The sequence below is a fragment of the Cyprinus carpio genome, chromosome A24 (genome assembly GCF_018340385.1).
Source record: "Cyprinus carpio isolate SPL01 chromosome A24, ASM1834038v1, whole genome shotgun sequence".
In the NCBI taxonomy this organism is placed as follows: domain Eukaryota; kingdom Metazoa; phylum Chordata; class Actinopteri; order Cypriniformes; family Cyprinidae; genus Cyprinus; species Cyprinus carpio.
This window is the reverse complement of record NC_056595.1, coordinates 11,095,111-11,119,882: the sequence shown is the minus strand read 5'-3', so window position 1 is coordinate 11,119,882 and position 24,772 is coordinate 11,095,111. Positions and strand designations below refer to the sequence as shown.

The following is a 24,772-nucleotide window of genomic DNA, read 5'->3' as shown; positions in this document are numbered from 1 at the left end:
TGGTGTGATCTAGGTCCACTTTTCTTCCAGTCTCTTCCATAGTTCGGTAACTCTAATGAGTTTCTTAGCCATAACTTTGTCACCCAAAGAATTTTCCAGAGATTTTCAGTTGGGTTTAGATCAGGACTCTGAGCTGGCCATTTCATTATTTCAATATTCTTGACTTCAAGGAACTGCTTTATCCGTTTTGCAGTGTGACCTAAGTACCTGTATAAGAGGCCCAACTCCTGCTGCAGAAACATCCCCCAAACAATGACCCTTTCTCCTCCATATTTCATGGGCTTCAGTCTTTCCCCAGTTTGATGCCGAACAAAATGTTTCCTATCAGATCCAAATAAATTAATCTTGCTCTCCTCACTAAAGTGAACTGTGGATCAGTCCTCCTCTCTCCACACAACATGCTCCTCAGCAAATGTGAGCCTAGCCTTTTGATTATTTCTGCTAATGAGTGCTGGGTCACTGCAGAACGCGCTTTCAGTCCGACTTCTCTTAAACGTGCTGAGACATATCCATACCCTGTTCATTGCTGATCCAGCTGCAGTGTTGAACCTGCATTATTCTGTCCTCTTGTGCACTTGTCTAACATGAACAATCAGCCCTTTGGGGCGACTTGAATTAGTGTCATTGTAAAGCTGCAATATATGAAATCACAGATTTGGAACGACCAACTTCTCTTGCAATGACTGACAAGATCATACCTTTGGCCTTCATCTGGACCACCTTCTGTTGCACGCTTTTAGTCACCTTAAAGCAGCCTGCAATCTTGCATTCTCAGTGAAAAATGGAGGAATGCTTCAAGTTAAATAGGTTTTGTCATATAATTAAGGAAATCAGCACCAGGTGCCAGATTAACACCAATAACTTGGAGGTATCTGTAAGTGTTCTTTTATTTTGATCAGAGTGGGAGGGCTGAGCTCTTGTGCCTCCGTTGGTAAAAAAAAAAAAAAAAATAGCCAATCAGTATCGAGTGTTGACTTTCAGTGCTGAGGAGTGTTGAGAAAAGAAAACCTCGTAGAGTAGGCTAGCCTCCCTTCTGGTATACCAACCAATCATCATAGGCACATAAATTACGTGCTATTAGTTTATACACTGCGGGGATAATGTACCAAGTGCTTATGATAAGTTTACCAAGCTGTCATTCAAACGGTATATATACAAATTAAAAATAAAGGGAGAACATGCCTAAGCTGGATATAGGCTACAGCAGTCGGCCTGATTAAATAGCACAACAGGCAGCTCTCTTTTAACACAGACTTTTAAGAAAGGATGGATGTTTGCTTCAAGTGACAGACCAGGTAAGTGAAGTTATATTATCTTGCTTTATGTGTGTTGTTTTGAAGCCATTTTGAAGTGGTTAAGCAAATACTAATAATAATAATAATCGGCAGGGACCCCCCAGACCAATACAATTGGTCAAACAAAAAGTGTGCCTCCTCTATTTTAAAACCCACGAGCCGCTACTGTTAAAGAGATGTGCGAATTCCAGTGGTGGGCCATCATGGCCAGCAAGGCCTTCTCTCCTGACCTTCTCTCCTTCTCTCTAATTGGAATTATTACTAGTAAAAATGTATTTAGAGAGCTCTCTAATTGGCATTGTTACTAGTACAAATTTTACTGTAGAGCTCTCTTATTGAATAGTTACTAGTAAAAATGTACGAGTAACGCTTGGAATATTTTAAGCTAAAACAGCTTGACATACCAATTGAGTCCTATGCACAATGTGACTTTGCTGCAGCCTGGAATTTAACTGCTGGTTCGACTGGCCAGAGGAGAACTGGCTCCCCTACTGAGCCTGGTTTCTCCCAAAGTTTTTTTTTCCATTCTGTCACCGATGGAGTTCAGGTTCCTTGCTGCTGTCACCTCTTGGCTTGCTTAGTCGGGGACACTTCATTTCCAGCGATATCGTTGACTTGATTGCACAGATACTTCACATGCTACCCTTGGGGGATATCAACAGCTTTCACTGTTATGCTGATGATACTCAGCTCTATATTTCTTTGCGGCATGACAAAACATACCAATTCGCAAAACTAACAGAATGCATAGTTGATATAAAAAACTGGATGACTAGTAATTTCCTACTGCTAAATTCTAAAAAAAAAAAAAAAAAAAAAAAGATGTGTTAATTATCAGACCAAAAACCTCTGTGTGTAATAATCTAGAACACTGTCTAACACTTGATGGCTGTGCTGTTCATTCTTCATCATCAGTTAGCAACCTAGATGTGCTATTTGATAGCAACCTTTCCTTTGAAAGTCGCGTTTCTAGCATTTGTAAAACCGCATCTTTCCATCTTAAAAATACATCTAAATCACGACCTATGCTCTCAGTGTCAAATGCAGAAGCGTTTAGATTATTGTAATTATTTTATTGGGTGGTTGTTCTGCGCACTTGATAAACAACAACTCCAGCTAGTCCAAAATGCAGCAGCTAGAGTTCTTACTAGAATCAGGAAGTATGACCATATCAGCCCGGTTCTGTCAACTCTGATCTCAAAACTCTGGCCATTTGATACTACCTAGAATATCAAAATCAACTGCAGGCGGCAAAAACTTTTTACCATTTAGTGTCCAACCTGGAACAAACTACCTAGCATTGTTTGGGAGGCACACACACTCTGTCAGTTTAAATCTAGATTAAAGACGCATTTCTTTAACCTGGCATACACATAACACACGATCACTTTTCTATAATTCAGATCCAATAAAGGATTGTTAAGCTGCATTAATTAGGTCAGCCAGATCCAGGAACACTTCCCATAAACATCCGGTGTACTTATTTCATTGTAAGAAGAATGGCATCTACGCTAATATCAGTCTGTTTTATGTTTATTCTGAGGTCACCATAGCCACCCAGATCCAGTCCGTATCCAGATCAGATGGTCACTGCAGTCACCTGGATTTAGTATCATCCAGTCCAGATGGTGGATCAGCACCTACAGATGACCTCTACAGCCCTGAATCTCAGCGGAGACCATGTCAACTAGACAAACCCTAGAAACAGATCCCCTGTGAAGACCTCATCATCCATTGACACAAGACCACGAGAACCAGATGAGTCCTCTGCTCAATCTGATGTGCGTTGCAGCCTGGAATTAAACCACACCATGCTTCATCTGGCCAGAGAAGAACTGGCCCCCAGACTGAGCCTGGTTTCTAACAAGATTTTTTGACACATAAATAAAAGTGACTTGACTTGACACATCAGTTACACACCTGATCCAACATTTTTAGTAATATCAATGGTTTCTTAATGAGGCATACTCTTATTTAAGATACATTGGCTTAATTAACATACTTGCAAATGCTCCTGTAACAAGGGCACTATATACTGCATTAATTCACTTCTATGATCTAGTCTTTCTCAGTGAAAATATTTAGGCTACTGACAACCTTACTTCTAGAACATCTAGGCTGTGTTTGTTTACACTGAAGATGGCAGGTTGATTTATAGTTGTCTAGTTGCCCCCGGTCTGTCTCTCCACATACTGTAACTTCCAGCAGATGGAAGCAGAGATTAAAAAAATATATACACGTGACTTTCCATTGTAACTTAATATATCATTTCCGTTGACATTTTATTCTAACAGCATGTGTTAAGACAAAGACAAACTGATGTTCCATAAGAAACAATGAATCAATCCTCATCATTATTGTTTCCACCCCAGTAGACTGACGCGAACAGCTGGAGAAGGAAGAAGAGTTTGATGTTGTGAAGCCCCACGTGTTCTGTGTTCTGCACGAGAATAAATAGCACACACGGGCGAACAGACACAGCCGAAAGGACTTCAGCCTGTTAGACACCAAAATGCTGAATTTCAGCGGTTTCCTGCATCAGCACCTCGTGACAGTGAGATTTAATTCGCGGGCGACTGACATGATGATATAGTGCGAAATGTCTGGATGACCTTCTCATCAGGAGCGCTGGGAATGACAAGGTCTCCAGTTTTTCTCCGTTTTACTTCAGGCCGCTGGAAGCCGCAAAGCATAAAGCGACTCTTCGGTACAAAGCGACACGGACGAATGCCTTAAACATTATTGTCATCATTTGGTATGATGGACTGTCTATCACGCAGTGCGTACTGGCCTCTTATTCGCTTTCTGCTGCCGCTAGCCATTACTAATATAGCCATCGACTTCGGAGAACAGGTGAGATATGATGTCTTTGAACCTGAACACTGCTATTTTGACATGCAACGCTTTTTACGGCACGAACACCAGTGTAAATAAACAATTCGGGCTTGTTTGGGTGCATGAATGTCAGGTTGAGTCCAGGGTTAGTACTGATCATAAATCTTAGGGTGGCGTGGCGTAGTGGTGAGCTAGTAGGCTCATCTAAAGGTTTTAGGTTCGAATCTTACAAGGTTTGATCCGTGACGTGCCCTTGTTCTCTTGAGCAAGGACACCTTACAATGAAAGTAGATTTTCAAAGTTGAACTGTGTTGGTGGTTTTGTTGTTTTTGTATATCTTGTACATTTGTATTATTTCGTTAATTGGTTTGTCTTTGATAATTTAGCTGAAAATATTACAATCTAGAATTTTGCAAATCTAGAATTCCCCTGAATGCAACTGGTTTCAAGTCTATTGGTCTTTTCCCTGACACTAATAGTGGAAATGGTCAACAGTTAGGCAGGGTTTTTTTTTTTTTGGTGCATATTTTAAGGTATGCATCAAAACTGACTTTAAAAACCTACCCTGAGAAATATGAACTTGTTTAAAAGTGTGACAGCTAGCCCAGGCCTCCCCTAGGTGTAAGTTGCTTTGAAGCATCAGCCAAATTATTAACCAAATTAATGTTGTCCAGATGCCGTTTGTCAAGCATCACTGCAAATAAAACTATGTTCTATCTCTGGCACTTACTGCATGGATAACAATTTGCTTTGAATTATTGATTGAATTTCCCTGAATGCAATGGGTTTTAAGTCATTTATCGAGCATGTCATCTCTCTGTGTATGAGTATTCCCTTTGCTTAACATGCTACCAAGACTGCCACTCTTTCTTAAAGTAAAACAATGTCTAAATTACAGGTTACAATCTGATTATTGAGTCAGAGGAAACTTCAAAATACGTCTGCTTAGAATAAAAGCCAGTTACAGTAGATTTCATAAGTGAAATATGGGGTCAAGACCTCCTTTTATCTTTAAGGGGACTGTTTTTTACATGCATTGATTACACAGGAAAAATTCAGGTAGCAACATACATATTGCACAAAAATTATACATGCATAGATATACGTACATACAAACTTGCATACATACGTACATTATGCGTAGCCTTTACCCCTTTCATACTACATTTAACCTGATAACATCTTTTTGAACCTGTTGTTAGGTCCATAAATGGCACAAACTGTCCTTGCACAATGTCACTACTGTTAAACCACCATGGAAATATGTGGAAAGGCATGTTAGGAGCTCTGTTATGTCTTTGTTGTTTGAATATATATATATGCCACAACTAGATGCTTTTACACTTGTCATACAGTAATTCACAGTGGGGAAAGATTCACTGTGAAGATAATCTCTGGAGTTTTTTAAGGACGACCCAGTCATTCAGTATTAGAGGATATTATTTTTATGCTATCAGGACGTTCTGCAGATATGCACTGAATGATTAGTAATCAAAGGATGGTTTATCAAGTTCATTTGGGTGCATAGCTCAACCAAGTTGGGTTTGATAAATAGTTTCAGGCGATATTTTACTTTTGCTCTTTCAGTCTGTGGTACACATTGAAGTTTGCCATGTGTCTAGGTTTGTGTCCTTTAGTGTTAGCAAAGTGACAGTCTTATTATTAAGTACTGTCGTGTTTTCATTAGAGCGAGAAGTAGACAGGGTAAGGATTAGTCTTATGTAACTAACGTGTGAGTGTATTAATAGCAGCACTTGTTATCTCTTTTGATTCTTTTGTTCTTGCTCCGCTATAGGCAGCTACACAGATAGAACTGGAGAGAAACTGGAGTTTTCCATGTAGTCTATACAAGTTGAATTTTTATATATACAGTACACTGCTCAAAAAAAAAGGGAACACTTAAATCACATATTGAATCTTCATAAACAAGGTAATCAAGTTGAAAATATTTACTTGTACACATTGTGTAATTTGTTTAAATTGTGACAATAGTCAGTGAAAGCCAAAATCATTAACCCATTGAGGGATGGATTTAAAATCACACTGAAAATCAAAGTAAAAAGTTACAGACTGATCCAACTTTCTTGAATTTAATCATGGCAACTCATAATGGTAAGTCTGTAGTGTTTATGTGCCCATGTGTCTGTATGCACTCCTGAGGATGGCTGGGCATGCTCCTGATGAGATAGTGGATTGTTTCCTGCAGGATCTCCTGCCAGACACGGATCAGGGCATCACTAAACTCCTGGACAGTCTGTCATGCTAATTAGCAGATTTGGATGCTCCAATATGTAACATCCCAGAGGTTCTCAATTGGATTCAGGTTTTAATGTGAGGGTCAGTCAATGCCTTCGTCATCCAGGAGCTGCACACTCTTGCCACATGAGGCCACATAAGATCTGACAGTGGCTCTGAGGATTTCATTCTGGCAGTTTGGTCAAAAACATGCACACAAGTGAGGGTCAGTCAATGCCTTCGTCTAGATTAAAGTCTTAATATTTAGCCATGTTATATTGCGTGTATAAAGTTAATTAATGTGGAAAAAAAGTCTGTGCCAACTAACCTTGCATTCTTCACATGGATTCAACGTGAAAAACAGCAATAAAAATGTTAAAGTTATAAAAGTCTGAAGTATGTGCCAACTAACAAAAAATTAGCCTATTGTGATAAAAGTTCATTATTTTCCATAATGTAATGATAAAAATTAAACTTTCATATATTTTAGATTCATTGCACACCAACTGAAATATTTCAGGTCTTTTATTGTTTTAATACTGATGATTTTGGCATACAGCTCATGAAAACCCAAAATCTCAAAAAATTAGCATATCATGAAAAGGTTCTCTAAACGAGCTATTAAACCTAATCATCTGAATCAACTAATTAACTCTAAACACCTGCAAAAGATTCCTGAGGCTTTTAAAAACTCACAGCCTGGTTCATTACTCAAAACCGCAATCATGGGTAAGACTGCCGACCTGACTGCTGTCCAGAAGGCCATCATTGACACCCTCAAGCGAGAGGGTAAGACTCAGAAAGAAATTTCTGAACGAATAGGCTGTTCCCAGAGTGCTGTATCAAGGCACCTCAGTGGGAAGTCTGTGGGAAGGAAAAAGTGTGGCAAAAAACGCTGCACAACGAGAAGAGGTGACCGGACCCCAAGGAAGATTGTGGAGAAGGACCGATTCCAGACCTCGGGGGAACTGCGGAAGCAGTGGACTGAGTCTGGAGTAGAAACATCCAGAGCCACCGTGCACAGGCGTGTGCAGGAAATGGGCTACAGGTGCCGCATTCCCCAGGTCAAGCCACTTTTGAACCAGAAACAGCGGCAGAAGCGCCTGTTGCTCAGTGGTCCAAAGTACTTTTTTCGGATGAAAGCAGATTTTGCATGTCATTCGGAAATCAAGGTACCAGAGTCTGGAGGAAGACTGGGGAGAAGGAAATGCCAAAATGCCTGAAGTCCAGTGTCAAGTACCCACAGTCAGTGATGGTCTGGGGTGCCATGTCAGCTGCTGGTGTTGGTCCCACTGTGTTTTATCAATGGCAGGGTCAATGCAGCTAGCTATCAGGAGATTTTGGAGCACTTCATGCTTCCATCTGCTGAAAAGCTTTATGGAGATGAAGATTTCGTTTTTCAGCACGACCTGGCACCTGCTCACAGTGCCAAAACCACTGGTAAATGGTTTCCTGGGCCTCCATAACACCTCGGCAGTGCCACAGGCTGATTGCCTCCATGCCACGCCGCATTGAAGCAGTCATTTCTGCAAAAGGATTCCCGACCAAGTATTGAGTGCATAACTGAACATAATTATTTGAAGGTTGACTTTTTTTGTATTAAAAACACTTTTCTTTTATTGGTCGGATGAAATATGCTAATTTTTTGAGATAGGAATTTTGGGTTTTCATGAGCTGTATGCCAAAATCATCAGTATTAAAACAATAAAAAGACCTGAAATATTTCAGTTGGTGTGCAATGAATCTAAAATAATTGAAAGTTTAATTTTTATCATTACATTATGGAAAATAATGAACTTTTATCACAATACGCTAATTTTTTTTGAGAAGGACCTGTATGTACATTGTTGGCTTTTCTGAGGTGAATGTTTTGTAATTGTTTTTCCAAAACATTGATTGATTGATTATATGAGACTTGATTACATTCATTTTATTAAATTGTTCTGATTATTGTCAACATGCCTGATATTCATTAATGTTTATTTAGTGCTATAACTAGTAGAAAAGAGGAAAAGGTGATTGATTCACTGCTTGAACTGAGGTGAATAAAATGATCTCATGCCACATTAAAGAGCATAAACACACATTAAGTGTTTGTAGTCTGTGATAAAATTTGACAGAATTTAAAGGCTGAGACTTTGTGTTATATGATTTTTGGGTGGCTGACGCGCTACTAATAATAAATGGATTTGAAAAACGTTAAGTATTATTTCCACAATCACATCTTCTTCCTATCCCTTTTTAATTGTCTGGTGTTATACTGTGATAAGATATTCTCTTCATTTTTTTAAACCGTCTTTTATACATGTGTACACACACAGCAATGAAATGTGCCCTTTCTCTTTCTCATGCCTAATTCAGGCACTAAACAGGGGCATCGCTTCTGTGAAAGAGGACAGGGTTGAGATGTTGGCCAGCTATGGTCTGGCATACTCGCTTATGAAGTTTTCTTCACTGGACCCATGAGCGACTTCAAAAATGTGGGACTCGTGTTTGTCAACAGTAAGAAGGAGAGAACCAAGGCGGTCCTCTGTATGGTTGTGGCTGGGGTCATTGCCATCATCCTCCACATCCTAATAGGTGTGTCTGTCTTGTGAATACAATTTCTAGATTACTAGATTTCTTCAATGGAAAGCCTTTATTAAAAATTGTCACATTTCCCCAGCTTACACAGATCTGGGCTATTACATCATAAATAAGCTCCACCATGTGGATGATTCTGTAGGAAACAAGACGAGAAAGGCATTCCTGTACCTCGCTGTATTTCCATTATTAGATGCAATGGTGAGTATGAACTTCATATTATAACTTTAATATAAGATTCAAGATCATCTTTTGGATTAGAATTCGGATAGTTTTTGCTGCATACTTTGCTTACAGACAATTGTTTAGTATTGTAGCATGTGCTATGCAAAGAAAATTATTTGTTTGATTTGTGTAAAATGCAGTAAATCTTGCCACCAGAAGTGTAAACAAGAAATGTAAAAATGGCAGCTAATTTTACTTTTTTAATTATAAAATGCAAACGGATGGTCACATTAAGTGCATTGCATTATGGTATAAAGAATTTTAAGAACTATATTCTGTATACTGCAATTGTTGGCAATTTTATTATAGTATAGTTTTTCATGTGGTATTCCATGCATGCAGATAATGCATTAGCTATGCAAAGAAAATTATTTGTTTGATTTGTGTAAAATGCTGTACTCTACTGTACACAGTGTGCATACTGCAGAATTTTTCTAAATAGGATTGTGTTAATGTTTTTTTATTCGTGAAGCACAAGTACAGCCTGCTAGTGGGATCTGCCTCCATCTCTGATGTTGTTGCACAGGTTGTAAACTCTATAAACTGTTGTATGCTAAGTTCCTGTCATCAACCCTTGTGCCACAATTGAAAAAAAAAAAAAAAAAAAAAAAAGGGTTGTATTGAATTTTTTAATTGTCAAATTTTGGTCTGATGTTCAAATGTTAAACGTTTATTAAGTCTCCTATCAGAAAAGAGGCAGAGAAAAAGCAGGAAGCAGGAGATAACGTGATCAGAGTTTATTAAATAATCTTAGTTGTGCATTTCTTGATGTTTAATTGTCCTTCTGATTAGCACAAACAAGCAAAGGAAAAATTACTGCTCCCAAACATTGTCATTGTCTTTGACCTTAAATGGACAGTTTGCCTTATTTATAACAAATTGTCTTATTTCTTTATTTATAGCCCACAAAGATATGATTAAAATAAACAATAACATCAAAACAATGGCAAATGGTACATACACTACTGTTCAAAATTTGAGGTCGGTATGATTCTTTGGAAATGTTTTTGAAAGAGGTATGTAATGATTACTAGGGGTGCATAAATAATAAAATTGAATCGTGATTACAGTTACGGATGCCACAATGACATAATCATTCAAAGCAGCAATTGATAGTTCAAAGTCAACTTATGTTATTCTACGTGCTTAAGATGTTTTTTTTTCTTTCTACAGGTTAGCCTAAAGGTTTTTCCATTGTTTAAATTTTAGTTTTAGTATAACATTATAATACCTTGCAAATTTTTACTTTTTAATTAATTTATTTATTTAAAGAAGAAACCAATCCAGTTAATGTATAGCTGACATTTGAGACTTAAAGGTGGGGTAAGTGATTTCTAGTAGCCAGTGTTGATATTTCAAATCACCAAACAAACACGCCCCTACCCCAAAAGGGTCTCGCCCCTATTTTGATAGCTCCGCGCCCCACACATACGTACGCAACCCAAGCAAGGATTATGGCGTAATCTGCTGTATTATTATCTCCTGTTTTAAACATATTATCTTACTTTTCGGACACATATTGGGAGCTGATGCTTGAAACAGACGCTCCAGGAGGAGGTTTAGACGCTCCAGAATTATAGGGTGTGGAAATGAATGTGTCTTTATCATAACTGAAGGGAAGGACAATACGAGTGCTGATGAACAAACGAGTGAACATGACACACAAGCATATTAAAGCAAAAGCCAGCATATATACGTTCTGTGAAACAAAGCACAACCAATGTTACTCATCTATCGAGAAGAAACAAAACAACCTCGGAGTCCAATCACAAGCCTTCCCGGTCCTTGAGTTCTCTCCAGCACTGGAAAGCTGATCTGAAATTTACACGGGTCCTACTTCTTGCCTTATAGTAAGCTTTATTTTTTATTCCGCAGACGTTTTTTTTATCCGCCATCTCTTTCTTTCTGTCGTCGCTCGGCTAGGCTAATGTCCGTCCTGTGCACTGAGCGCTCTCTCCTCCACATCATGAGTAGACACGCCCCTCACTGCTGATTGGCTACAAGTTTGTTTTGGTACTCGACCGACTCATTTTTTTAAAAAAGCGCTTTTGAAAAAATGCCTACCCTACTTTTAGTACTATAGAAAAGCAATAAAAGTTTTTTTAATTAGAGTGTTTTTAGCTTGTATATTTTCATATAAAAAATATATGACATGCAGTTGCTTCCAACAATGGTATAAACATTATTCAATGTAAATTGTGGTAATTGTAATTAATAATTGCAATTACAATTTCAAGAGAAAAATCGACAATTATAATTTTTGTTTCAGAGTAGGTTTAAATTTGACAAAACCAAACAATATCCCACTTGGTTTGGATCAGGTTCAGCAGGCTCACAGCGCTCGATATAAACATCCTCTGTCAACTCAGGGTTTGATCCAGAGTTTCTGTTTAACTCTGGAGCACGTGCACCTGAAAGTGTGACACGTGCAGCAAACAGCCAATCACACAGAAAATGGAAAGCGTCAGTTTGATTCATTTTTGTGAGAGTTGGCGCATTGGAATTATATGCTTATGTTTTGGAGATTTTGTTTTGTTGTTTTTTAAAAAATAATTTTTTTTGATTTTTTTATGAATGAATAAATAATGCTGCTGCAAAAGTTTGATAAGGCAACAGAAATAAAAATATCTGACTATGCAAATGAATCAACTGAATTTAAGAATTTACAGTTGATATACAGAAGAATCACCCCCTTTAAAATAATCACATTTTGTTGCTTTGCAGCCTGAAATGAAGACGGATGGTTTTTGTTTTAACATCCAAATGAAAGATATAACACCAACATGTCAGAAAGAACAAAAAACAAAAAAAACAATCACTTAGGCTGCATTCAAAAACTTGCCTCGCTGCCGTATTTGCGCACAAAGTCACCTCATGAAACTGATTTTGGACAGGCTTCTGAGGCAGCGCAATGATTTAATGCTCTACAGAAAAATATAGAAAGCTTTGGTGATAACTAAATGAAAAATTACTATAATACTGATTTCTCACTAGAAATAACATCAAAAGTGCAAAAAAGTTAGTCAGAATATACATTTACACACAAACTGACCTCCAAACGCAACTTTTCACACGCCATCTTTATTTTTAGCTCAACCGTCACCAGAATGGAACGCACAGGATTGTGGGATATCAAAGGTAGCGAAGGATACATCTATGCTGCCTTCAAAATTTGATCAGAAGAAGGTACCTCCGGAGACAGGAAGTGAAGCAGAATTTGGATTAGGACGTGCCATGATGCCTTGCATTTTAGAGCTTGCGGACCCCGAAAACTGAAAGGACTGCGCATGTGCAATAATGCATAAATATCATAATAGCGTATGACGCACAGAACGAGCGGTTCTTCCTTTTGAACAAAGTGTCATATAAATGCTTGTCATGTCATTGTAAAACTCTCCTTTCACTCTGCAAATGTGAAGTGGAGTGGGACAACCTCCCACCAGTCCTTGTTTTGGACTCTCATCCTCAGGCAGCCCATTTTGGGGGTGGGGAGGGGCTTTTTTACTGCATGATAAATATGAGCAGTGCAGCACAGCAGTTTATATGTATAATTATCCATAAATGGATAAATATTGATTCTGCTGTTTAAAACAAATAAAGAAACTGTGTAGGAGAGTGGTTATTATGTGCAAACAGTGAGAAACTCTATATTTGTACAGTGTGCGCATGTAAAAAAAAAAATATATCAATTCCGATTTGAAGCTTGTGACATGTAAACACACTCATCAACCCGATCACTTTATTTAGTGTTCATGTAAACACTACATTCAGATTTATCAATCAGAATGACTTCAGTCCGATTGAACCAAAAATTGTGCATATAAATGTAGCGACTGTCAAAAGATCTCAAAGGCTTTATCAATGCCTAGAAGCACAGTGAAGTCTATTATTAAGAGGTGGAAGGAATTTGGTACAACACAGACCCCTCCCTGGATCAGGACGTCACTCCAAACTGGATGAAAGAGCCAGGAGGAAACTGGTCAGAGAGGCGACCAAGAGGCCAACAGCAACTCTGAAGCAGTTGCAAGGAATTTATGATAAAGAGTGGTCATTGTGTGCATGTGATGACAGTATCACAAATTCTCCACAAATCTGGCTTGTATGGGAGGGCGGTTGCACTAAAAAAAAGTCATTCCTCAAAAAAAGCCACATGCAGTCAAGAATGAGCTTTGCCAACACATACCTTGAAGATTCTGAGGCAGATGAGACTAAAACTGAATTATTTGACCTCGACACCAAGCAATATATATGGCGGAAATCCCAATACAGCTCACCATCCAAATAACATCATTCATACAGTTTAAGCGGACTCGTGTATGGTTCGTGAGTGCGCACCCGAGTTCGGAAGACAGCGTTCACATCATCCAAACGAACTGAACCTGCTCAAAACCAACCCACCTTTTTGAGCCTGAAAGCTCAGAGTTTGCTCAAACTAAATGCAAACTTCCTGGGTAAAAAAAACACAAAACTGGCTTCGTGCAACAGGCCTCAAGTCTGAATTTATTTGATATAGTAAAACAGTAATATTGTGTAAAATATTGCGACTGTTTTCTATTTGAATACATTTTAAATATAATTTTTCCTTTGATAGCTAAAAAAAAAAAATAATCTTCCAAAATAATTATAATATGCTGATTTGGTGCTCAAGAAACATTACTGTTATTCATTTTATGCATTCTTGCTGAACAAAAGTATTAATTAAAAAAAAAAATGTTCTGACCAAGCTTTTGAATGGTAGTATAAATAAGTAAAAATTCAAATATGAAATTAGTTTTTAAAAATTAGTAATTGTAAAAAGAAAATAGTCATACGACAGCACAATAAGCACAACAAAAAAACAAAACAAAAAACAAAAAAAAAGATATGACATTTTAAAACATTTTAATGTAATGTAGCATAGCTTAAAGATAAAGATTATCATTATTTAAAATATTATTTAACTAACATGATTTAATTAAACTAATATTAAATAGTTTAACATATATACAATTTCTGGCACATTATGTATATGCAAATGTTGGAGTGTATTTTTTTTGTTTTTTTTTTTGCTACCTGCCAAAGGGCTATTTTGAGCACTCAGTTTGCATTGCAAATTTGCATACGCTTGTAGCAGCAACAGGGTATCTCTATTTTTAAATATTGGATGCATAAATATTTTTGCAGGTTTGTCATGCATTAAAACATGTACTTAAACTTGCCAAATATTTAATTGATTTTTTACTCTTCTGTTCGCCTACAGATAATATTGTGGCGATTTTCTTCTCCAGAGTAACCTGGCATGTTTAGAGCCTCTTCTTATTCCCATTCTGTCTCGGTATATGGGAGCTCTGGTTGCGGTTCACTATCGTGGGACTGGGTTACTACGTGTGTATGTCCATGACAACATTCCTGAATCAAGCAGCCTCGAACAGGGGGTATGTTTATCAAAAAGATTTTTGCAGACAGATCAGAAAGTTGCTTCCTATATTCAGAGTACTTTTGGTCACTTCCAGGGCGATGTCACCGTAAGGAAGATGCTTAGTTTCTGGTGGCCGCTTGCCCTCATCCTTTTGGCCACTCAGCGCATCAGCAGGCCCATTGTCAATCTGTTTGTCTCTCGGGACCTCAAAGGCAGCGCCGCATCAACTGAAGTGAGTACTCATGAATAATAGTATGCACTACAACACACAGCAGCCAGTTCTAACCAAATTGTGTGTGTTTGCTAGGCAGTAGCAGTACTCACAGCAACATATCCGGTTGGTCATATGCCCTACGGGTGGTTAACAGAACTGCGTGCTGTCTATCCAGCTTTCGATAAGGTAGGTGAAGGTTTTGACTAGCAACTGCATAGCAGCTCCCTGGCAACCATCATGAATGTCACAGCATGTTTTTTCAGACAAAAAAAAATAAATAAAAGAGTATATAAAAATGTAGGACCTATTCAATTGTCTTTCTCTTTCATGGTTGGCTACTTTCTCTCCCTCATCTCCTGGGATGCTTGAGTACAGGAAAGTCTATCCGGTTAGTGAGCTGTGTCTTCCCCAAAGTTTTGTCCATGGCATTTCACTCTCACTCCAATGATTGCTAGCTGCAATCTCTTAATTTCACTGGCTAGTTGTGCGGTTTTTCCCAGTTGCGTACACGGGTCTGCACATTCCAAGTCCCGATCCAATTTGGTGTTGTTGGGGGTCAGCAACATCCGCTTTACTAGCTTCATTCTTTGCTCCCCTTAGTCGTGAATGGAGTTATTTCTTCCCTCCGAGGATTTTTACCTGAGGGCTATCCTCGTGGTCGGCTGATCGTTGAGTTTCCGTAAACATTTCCATAACCAAGGAAGCTGCAGCAGGACTGCTGGAGTGGGAACATGTTTCGGAAAAAGTCATCACCGTCAGATTTGATTGTAGGGTCTTCAAAGTGACCATCATCCAAGCGTATGCGCCCACAGATGATGCCGAAGACAAAGAAGCCTTCTACCATCAACTCCAAGCAATTCTGCAAAAGATAAAAAAAAGAGACATCAAAATTTCATTGGAGACTTCAATGCCAAAGTTCGGTACCGAAAATACAGGGGAAAAGAAGACGTTATTAGGGAAAAGGAACGGCTGGCGGGAACTTCAAATGAAAATGGAGAACGTTTGATAGAGATGTGCCAGGCAAATGGATTGTCAATAGGAGGAACCTGGTTCCCACATAAAGACCTGGTTACCTGGATTTCCCCAAATGGATTGACCGAAAACCAGATCAACCACTTCCTTGTGAGCAAGAGGTGGAGATCCTCACTTCAAGGATTGTATGGGGCCAGGAGAAGCGACAGATATAGGATTCACACCACCTCGTTAGTGGAGTGGTAGCGAGTGATGAAAGCTAAAACTAGCTAGCAGGCTCCAAGGCCCCGGAAGTAGACGGGAGGACGAAAAACTTTAATGTGAAAAAGTTGCAAAACCCGGAGACAAGACTGAGGTTCCAAATAAAAACCTGACATGGGCGGAAGCCAAGAGAACGGCCCCCAACAGGGTCAGATGGATGGACGGGTCATTGATGCCCTATCTCTTGCTAGAGGCGAAGAAGACTGACTAACTATTCAACTTCTTTAATGTACAGTGGGTACGGAAAGTATTCAGACCCCCTTAAATTTTTCACCTCTGTTGTTATATTGCAGCCATTGCTAAATTATTTTTAACAAAATCATTTAAGTAAATTTTTTTTCCTCATTAATGTACAAAACAGCAACCCATATTGACAAGAAAAAACACAGAATGTTGACATTTTTGACACATTTATTAAAAAAAGAAACAATGAAATATAACCAGGTCAGACGTCTTCAGAACCTTTGCTCAGTAGTTTAGTCAGACGATCCCTTTTACTATAATACAGCCATGAGTCTTTTTGGGAAAGATGTGTACAGCCATGAGGTCCACACCTGGGATTTGAAAGGAAAAGTGCAAAAACAAAAAAAAACTGAAAAGTCGTGACATTCTGCCAAAGTATGGTAAACCCTATACTCGGAATTGGTGCTCTGCACTTAACCCATCCATTACCATGCAGCACCACAGCAGCAGTTTGATAGTGGAAGTTGAAACACACACCGTGAACACACACACACCGGAGCAGTGGTCAGCTATATATCCAGCGACACGGGGGAGCAATCTCTGGGTGGTGCCTTGCTCAAGGGCACTCTCAGCATGAGGGTATTGAGGGAGGAAGAGAGCCTCTGCCATTTTGGGGATCCTCTGCCATCCTCCTCCAGTGCAGTATCACATCTCCAGTTTCTGTTTCAGGGTTGGGTTGGTTAAACGTTGGTGGACTAGCCATTTTCAGGTCTCTCCAGAGATGCTCAGGTTGGGTTTTTCATAGTCATGGGTTCTGGCGGGCCATTCAAAGAACAGTCACGGAGTTGTTGTTGAAGCCCATCACTCTCTAATTATTTTAGCTTGTGTGCTTAGGGGCATTGTCTTGTTGGATGGTGAACCATCGGTGCCCCGTCTGCGTCGGTCTGGAGCACTCTGGATCGTGTTTTCGTCCAGGATATTCCCCTGTATCTGTAACTTGCCGCGCAATTCATCTTTCCCTCGATTGTGCAACCGTCTCGTCCTGTCCCTGCAGACTGAAAAAAACACCCTCACAGCATGAGCTGCCACAATCCCATGCTCCAGGTCTTTGGGACTGTATTGGACAGGTGATGAGCAGTGCTGGTTTTCTCCACACGTTACGCTTAGAATTAAGGCCCAAAAAGTTCTATCTTGGTTGTTTCCCTCATGCAGACCAGAGAATCTTATAGGAGAGGCTTCCGTCGGGCCACTCTGCACTCTGCCATTAAGCCCCGATGGTGGCGAGGGCCTGCAGTGATGGTTGACTTTCTACAACTTTCTCCCATCTCCGACTGCATCTCTGGAGCTCAGCCACAGTGATCTTTGGGTTCTTCTTTACCTCTCTCTACCAGAAGGCTTCTTCTCCACACTGAATAGCTCAGTCTTTGGCCGGACGGCCAGCTCTTAGGAAGGTTGTCTGGTCACAACACCCAATGTCATCCATTTAAGGATTTATGGAGGCCACTGTGCGTCTTAGGAACCTTAAGTGCAGCAGAAATTTTTTTTGTAACTTGGGCCAGATCTGTTGACTGCCACAATTTCTTTCTCTGAGCTCTTCAGCCAGTTCCTTTGACCTCATGGATTCTCCTTTGCTCTGACTAGCCACTGAAGCTGGTAAAGGTTTATTATAGGACAGGTATGTGGCATTCCTAGTCAAGTCCAATCAGTATAATCAAACACAGCTGGACTCAAATGAAGGTGGAAATGGACAGCCCCTGAGTAAATATATGAGTGTCACAGCAAAGGGTCTGAATACTTAGGACCATGTGATATTAAGTTTCTTTTTTTAATAATATCTGCAAAAATGTGTCAACAATTCTGTGATTTTTTGTGTCAATATGGGGGTGCTGTTGTGTGTACATTAATGAGGAAAAACAAAAAAAAAAAATGAACTTAAATGATTTTAGCCAAATGGCTGCCGATATAACAAAGATCTGAGTGAAAAATATTAAGGGGGTTCTGAATACTTTCCGTACCCACTGTATATTGTTGTCTTTTGTTGTTTGTAAGAGATTTATGTAACGACTTTAGTAACTTTTATTAGTTTGGTTAGTCCTGAGGCTTTGGAATGTTTTTAGTCACACCCTATGACTAGGTTTCACAATAAAATGCCTTCGTCCTGCAGATAGATTATTGTACCATTCAAAGACCTACAGCTGTCAGACTGACATGTGCCTGATTAAACATGTTTAGGTTTTGCCCCTTTCGGATTAGAGAACAGTATCATCTTTCTGTTGTTTAATAGGCATTCGGTTTAAATTTTATGATTCGTTGGTGAGATTGAGTGAAAGATTTAGGTTGGGGAGAACTGTTTTGTATCTTCTAAATGATGGTTTTTGCCGTCGCTTAGCACTCATGTTTTCCTAGTTAGACAAGAAAGATTAGACAACATGGGTTTCATTTTTGATGCACATTGTTTCTGTCGTGGGTGTGATAACATCTTTCTTGTTTTTCGATGGTTTGTATGGATGGTGCCAAATAGTCTGTTTTTTTTAAATCTGCATTGAATGTATTACATGCTCTTATTTTTTAATTAAATTCATATCAAAAATAGTTTTTTTTCCACACAACAGCATAACCTGTATTCATTGGAAGATAAACAATAGTATCTGTATTCTTTTTTTAACAGGAATAACCCTACTAATAAGTTAGCCAGTGGTCTGACAGTCACCAAATCACATATCCCCCCCAAAAAAGAGGTTCACGCTCTTGCTTGTTTTCTCCTCTCCTTACAAGGTAAGATCTATTAATCATTTGTTAATTAGTCAGTACCAATATACACACACACACACGCATGCACCACACACACACACACACACACACACAACAAACACAAATTATTACATACATCTACATAATATATATATCTCAGTGTAATGTATTATATTACATAAATTGATTAAAAATTAAAGTGAGGACATTTATAATGTTAAAAAAAGATTTCTATTACAAATAAATGCTGTTATTTTGAACATTCTATTCATCAAAGTATCCTGAAAAAAAAATGTTTATGGATTTCACAAATATGTTAAGCAGTACAACAGTTTCAACAGTTATGTAATAGGAATAAGTTACACTTTAATAAATAATTTTAAATTGTAATATCATTATTATTACTGTTATCGCTGTATTTTTGATTGAGTAAATGCAAGCCGCTTGGTGTACATAAGACAATTGTTTCAAAAAAACGGAAATAAAGAGTCTTACCCAAAACTTTTAGATGGTAGTGTAGGGCTTTTTTAAACCTCAAGATTTAAATCATATTAATGCTGTTTAGCTTTAGGTATTTATATCTACCCTCTTAGATTTAATAATTTACACTATCTTTTATCATTTAATAATTTACAGTATCTTTTATCCAAAAAGTGTCAGAAATTCTGCATATATATATATGTGTGTGTGTGTGTGTGTGTGTGTGTGTGTGTGTGTAGAATACATATATACATATATATGCTGAACCTGAATTACATACATGTACCCAGAGGATATTTTCATAATGTTTTTAGTTTCAATTGGTATGTCAAGTCTGAGTCTGTTCAGATCAGCCACTCAAGTTCCAACCATAAAAAAACATGGATCCTCTCCTGCACATGAAAACGGGTGTGTGCATTTTTTCACATGCCATTAAAACCAGTAAACACTGTGTTTTTCAGTTCTCACGGTTTTGGTCGTAAAAAAAACCCATGTTTCTCTTCTGTTTACTTGTCCTGCTCTGACCTCAAGACCTTCAGAAGAAAACAACAGATTAAAAATGAGTCACAATTTTATACTGCAAGTCCAGGCTGTTTGTGTCTCAAAACACCACCCAGGGTTGTTGCGAAAATAGATGTCAGGGGCGCATATAGTAAAGGTTTTATTTTATCACGGACAAAAAATGATGTAAAAATCAAAATTATAAATATGCAATCAAGATGGAAAACAAATTTCTCGCGAGAAAAAAAGAAAACTAACAAAAGCTGGTTGGGGGGACGGGGTTGCAGTTTTTGTTTTTTACCATTTTGTTTTTGATTTCTGTCACATGATTTGTATGTGGGGTTGTGTTGTAATTATGGATTTAATGGGGAGGGGGAACGGAACAAAAAAAAAAAAAAAAAATAAAAATTAAGGGAACAAAATGTTTGGTAGATCTTACACCACGGCCACTTTTGTGATGGAGATGTTAAAACCTGTGCCACCAGTGAAAAAACAGATGGTTCTCAAAAACAGCTTTGAGGGGGGTCTTTGGCAGCTTTTCCTGGGCTATTCTTGTTTCATAATGACGGACGTGATGGGGGGGACTTGATGATGACATTTAAAAAAAAACAGATCAAATAATCTTGCAGAGAATATTTTTTAACAAACCATGATCTTGCAGAGAATATTTTTTAACAAACCATGTGATTGCAAAGTGCAATTTTGAAGTGGGCGAGAGGGAAAAAAAATACAAAAATGTTGCTGCTTCAATTGCACCAGGTCTACAGGGAATTTTCCTAGAATTTATCTTTTTACAGTTTTTTACCCATTTAGTCATTTAGCAGGGAGAAGCTTTTATCCCCAAAGCGACCTTACAAATGAGGACAATAAAAAAAAGCAGTCAAAACTAACAAAAGAGCAACAATAATTTCAAAAGTCTCGGTTAGCCTAACACAGTAGCAAGGTACACACACACACACACACACACACACACACAAAACAACACACACACACATATATATATATATATATATTCTATATCTACAATATTAAGATAAAACACACACACACACCACCCACCAACCACAAACACACAACAGAAAAACAAGGTTAGTAAAATAGGGAACAGAAAAAAAACTAGAGAAAGCTAGTTTTGTTTTTTTTTAAAGAAAAAATAAAGTAGAATTAAAATAGAAATAGCAAGTACTAGAGTTAAGAGGGTCAATAACAGATGGAAACAGATGTGTTTTTTTGGTCAGGTTGTTTTGGAAACCAAACAACATGGCTGGGGACCTCAAGGGGGCTGCTCGGATTGAGTTGGTTAAGGGTCAGTTCCACCCCAGGGGGGGGAGGGAAAACAGTTAATTGAAAAAAAAAGTCTGTGAAAAGTGATTTGTTGGCTCTTTGCGATGGCACAATAATATGCCCGTTCCAGTTGCAGAAAACGCAAGGCTTACTAGAGGGCACATAAACTCTGTTAAGTAAAGAAATTTAGGTAAAATGCGGTTTTTGGGCAGAAGCAGTTGAAAAAAAATAACAAACTTATATAACACTAATAACCACCAGTGGTGGTTTTGCAGGCAAACACCATTAATGCCTTGAATTTTTTAATGTGGTGCAGCTTACTGGTAGCCAGTGCAAATTGATGAAACTGGAGGGGTGTTGACAGCGGTTTATTTTTGGATCATTTTAAAGATTTAATTCTTGCAGCGGGGGGGCAATTTGGGGATTAATTTGTAGAGGTTTTTGATAGTAGTGGCTGGGAAAGACCTGCCAAGAGAGTATTGCAATAGTCCACCCTGGGATAGAATAAGAGCAGTTGAAAAAAACCAAGGAGTTGTTGTTGACATGTTTCTGAAAGAAAGGGCCTGATCTTCCTAATGTTGGTTTAAAGCAAATCTGCAGGGCAGGGACCGGGCAGTGAAGAGTTTTAGCAATGTGGGTTCATTTCTGAGAAATTTTCAGGCTTTTCATCAATCACAACTCCAAGGTTTCTAGCTGTTTTATTCTAGCTGAGTTATGGTTGATGAGCCTAAAAGGATGGTGAAATTTTGATAAAGTGATGGGTTTGGTTGTGAAACCGCCAAGGGGCCGGTTCCGTTTCTTAAGGCGCCAGGGTTGAGTTTGAATGTGATGGTCCATCATCTTGGGGGGGGGGACCAAGGAAAAAAGGGGGTCTGTTTTTTAGGGGGGGGGGGGACATGCTGAGATGCGAGCAAGCTTTATCGTCGGATCATCAGGATGGAAATGAGAGGGTAGAGTTTGGGGAGGTGTCATCAAGGGCATGGCATAGCAGTAATATGAAAAGCTGTTTCTGAATGACAGAACCTAGTTGATGCCATGTAAACAAGGAGAAGAGAAGTGGTCCAAGAAAACTGAGCCTTGAGGCACCCCAGTAGCTAAATGTTGCGACTTGGGACACCCACACCTCTCCAAGATACCTTAAAGGACCTATCTGAGAGGGTTAAGACTCAAAACGACCAGCGTGCGGTTCCTGAGATGTCCATTTTCCAATAGGGGGTTGACAGGAAAAAAAATATGGTGATTAATCTTTAATTCTTAAAGATTTAAAACCTCTTTGATATTAAAAATACTGCCAAAACTCATAATGTTTGCCGTTTGTCTTTATAGCCCAGGTTGAGCATGCATTGATGTGCTGGTCCTTGTCACATTGCACATCCATCGTCAGTCCATTTTTTTCATTACTATTGGTTTGGGATTTTAGTATAAAAAAGGCAGCGGAAAAAATAAAAGTACTAAAGTGTTCATGGGGGTAGGGACCTGTGGTGAGGAGTGAGCAGTGAAGGCCCCAAATCAAGTGGCACATTATATGACATCAAGCCCATGGCCTTTAAACTTGGTAGATGTGGAGGATCTTTCACTGTAAACAGGCATGTCAGGCCTTTATCAGACTCTATTGTGCACAGAAAAAGAGGAATGTCCGTAGGCAGGGGGGGGGCGGTCAAAGCCTGAGACAATTACATAATCTGGTCTTTGCTGGGAATGTGAAGTGTCTCATAACAAAGACACAGTCATAAACTGACTGGCACATTTCAAGATTAAGGATAACGAGGAGGGGTGAAACTAAATGTACCACTAGATGATACTAGATATGGCATGATGATGGTGACCACACATATTATTTTTTTTTTTTTTTTAGTGGCACTACAGTAGGTTCACGATGTTTGGTTAATATTAGATATGCATTGCCATTCAAAAGTTTGAAAAATCAGTGTTTTATTTATTTATTTGTCTTACTTTATTTTTTAGTTTTAGTAAACAAAGGATGCATTAAAGCTGATCAGAAATGTGGGACCAGAAGGTGGGGGGGGGACAGTACTGTTAAACTTAAGCTCCAAAAATAAGCAAGTTATATATATAGTTAAATTTTTCACGATTAAGTTTTGTTTTTACATTATATATGGGTGTGTAACTGGGTATATGAGGTTAGTATGTATATATAAATACACACACCATACAGCATATAAATTTTTGAACAAAAAAATATTTTACTGGGGTATGTATATCTATTTTATATTCATATAATTTATATATATAAATTATATATTTAATTAATATAAACATATTTTTCTTAAATACATAATGCAGGTATTTGTATTATATTACATAATAAATATATATATTACTATATATATTATTAATATAATATATATGATTATATATATATATTACACCACACATAATAAATAAATGAAAATATAATTATATATATATATATACTATAGTAATATATATATATATATATAATAATATATATATATATATTGATGTCAAAACATTTTGACACACAAAACTTGCTTAAAATTAAGTTAAATTAGTGCACATGCCTGTGTGGGGTCTGTTTTCCAGATGTGTTTTTTCATTGTATTCTGGACCCCTCATGTTTCCCGAAAAAACGCAAATCACTGGGTAGATGTCCATTGGTGTGGATATGGGCTTTTGCAACAAGCTTTCTGGCATCATTCCAACTGAGAGTCATTTTTTTTCCTTCTTCCCTGTGCCTGGGTACCATAAAGTATTTTCTTTTCCTATGACTTTTATATTGAAATTTACAGGGTGCCATTATATTTTATGTGGGACCTTGTGGTCTGATGTTTGCTATCAGTACAGTTCGAGCTTCATCTGACGGGGGGGTGGGCTGGTTAATGACGTTGAAGGGGAGAAAAAAAACCTTTGTGCTTTTGATGGTACCTAGTTCAGTTCTGCGGGCATCGCTGTGCCTCATCACCAGACTTCTCGTGGCGGCCTTACATGAGGGTTAGTAGTATTACAGGAGGAACTATACAAATATGCTAAAATGCATGCTCTTTTAATCATCTTCTGAATGTGCTGCGCTTCTCAGTATGTGATCTGTGAAGTAATTAGCTCTCAATGCGGCATCGGAATTTTAGTAGTGAGTCTAAAAATAAACAATGTCAAATCCCTGTCGGCATTCTGTGAATTAATTAATGATTCCGCTCCTCAGCTAATGCAAGGACTTTGAATATAAGGCTGAGATTGTTCTTTTATGGGGTTTTTTGTTTATCATCGCAACACTGGGCTACAACTGTACAGCATTACAATTCAGGGTATTATTTTAAAACCAGTTTTACCATGTTGAGGGTTTTGTCTTTGTGCAGAGTGCATGGTGCCACACTGGGAGTGGGGGTCTTTAATTAGCAGGATTCATGGGGGAGTCCACCATGGTCGCAGTGGCTGCCTGTTACGTATACCGAAAACAGGTGAGGAACCATCGGACTGCAAAAGTCAACGGTTGTGCAGAAATATTACAGCTAGTGTCCAGTGCACCTTATTATTCAGTGTGAAAGTAAGCTATGTTTCTGTGGATGTGCAAAACTT

The 24,772-nt window shown here is 38.4% G+C and overlaps 1 pseudogene; it reads left to right on the top strand.

Moving 5' to 3' along the window:
• Positions 1 to 3,457: 3,457 nt before the first annotated feature.
• On the top strand, positions 3,458 to 15,029 carry LOC122135335 (annotated as a pseudogene).
• The last annotated feature ends 9,743 nt before the right edge of the window (positions 15,030 to 24,772 follow it).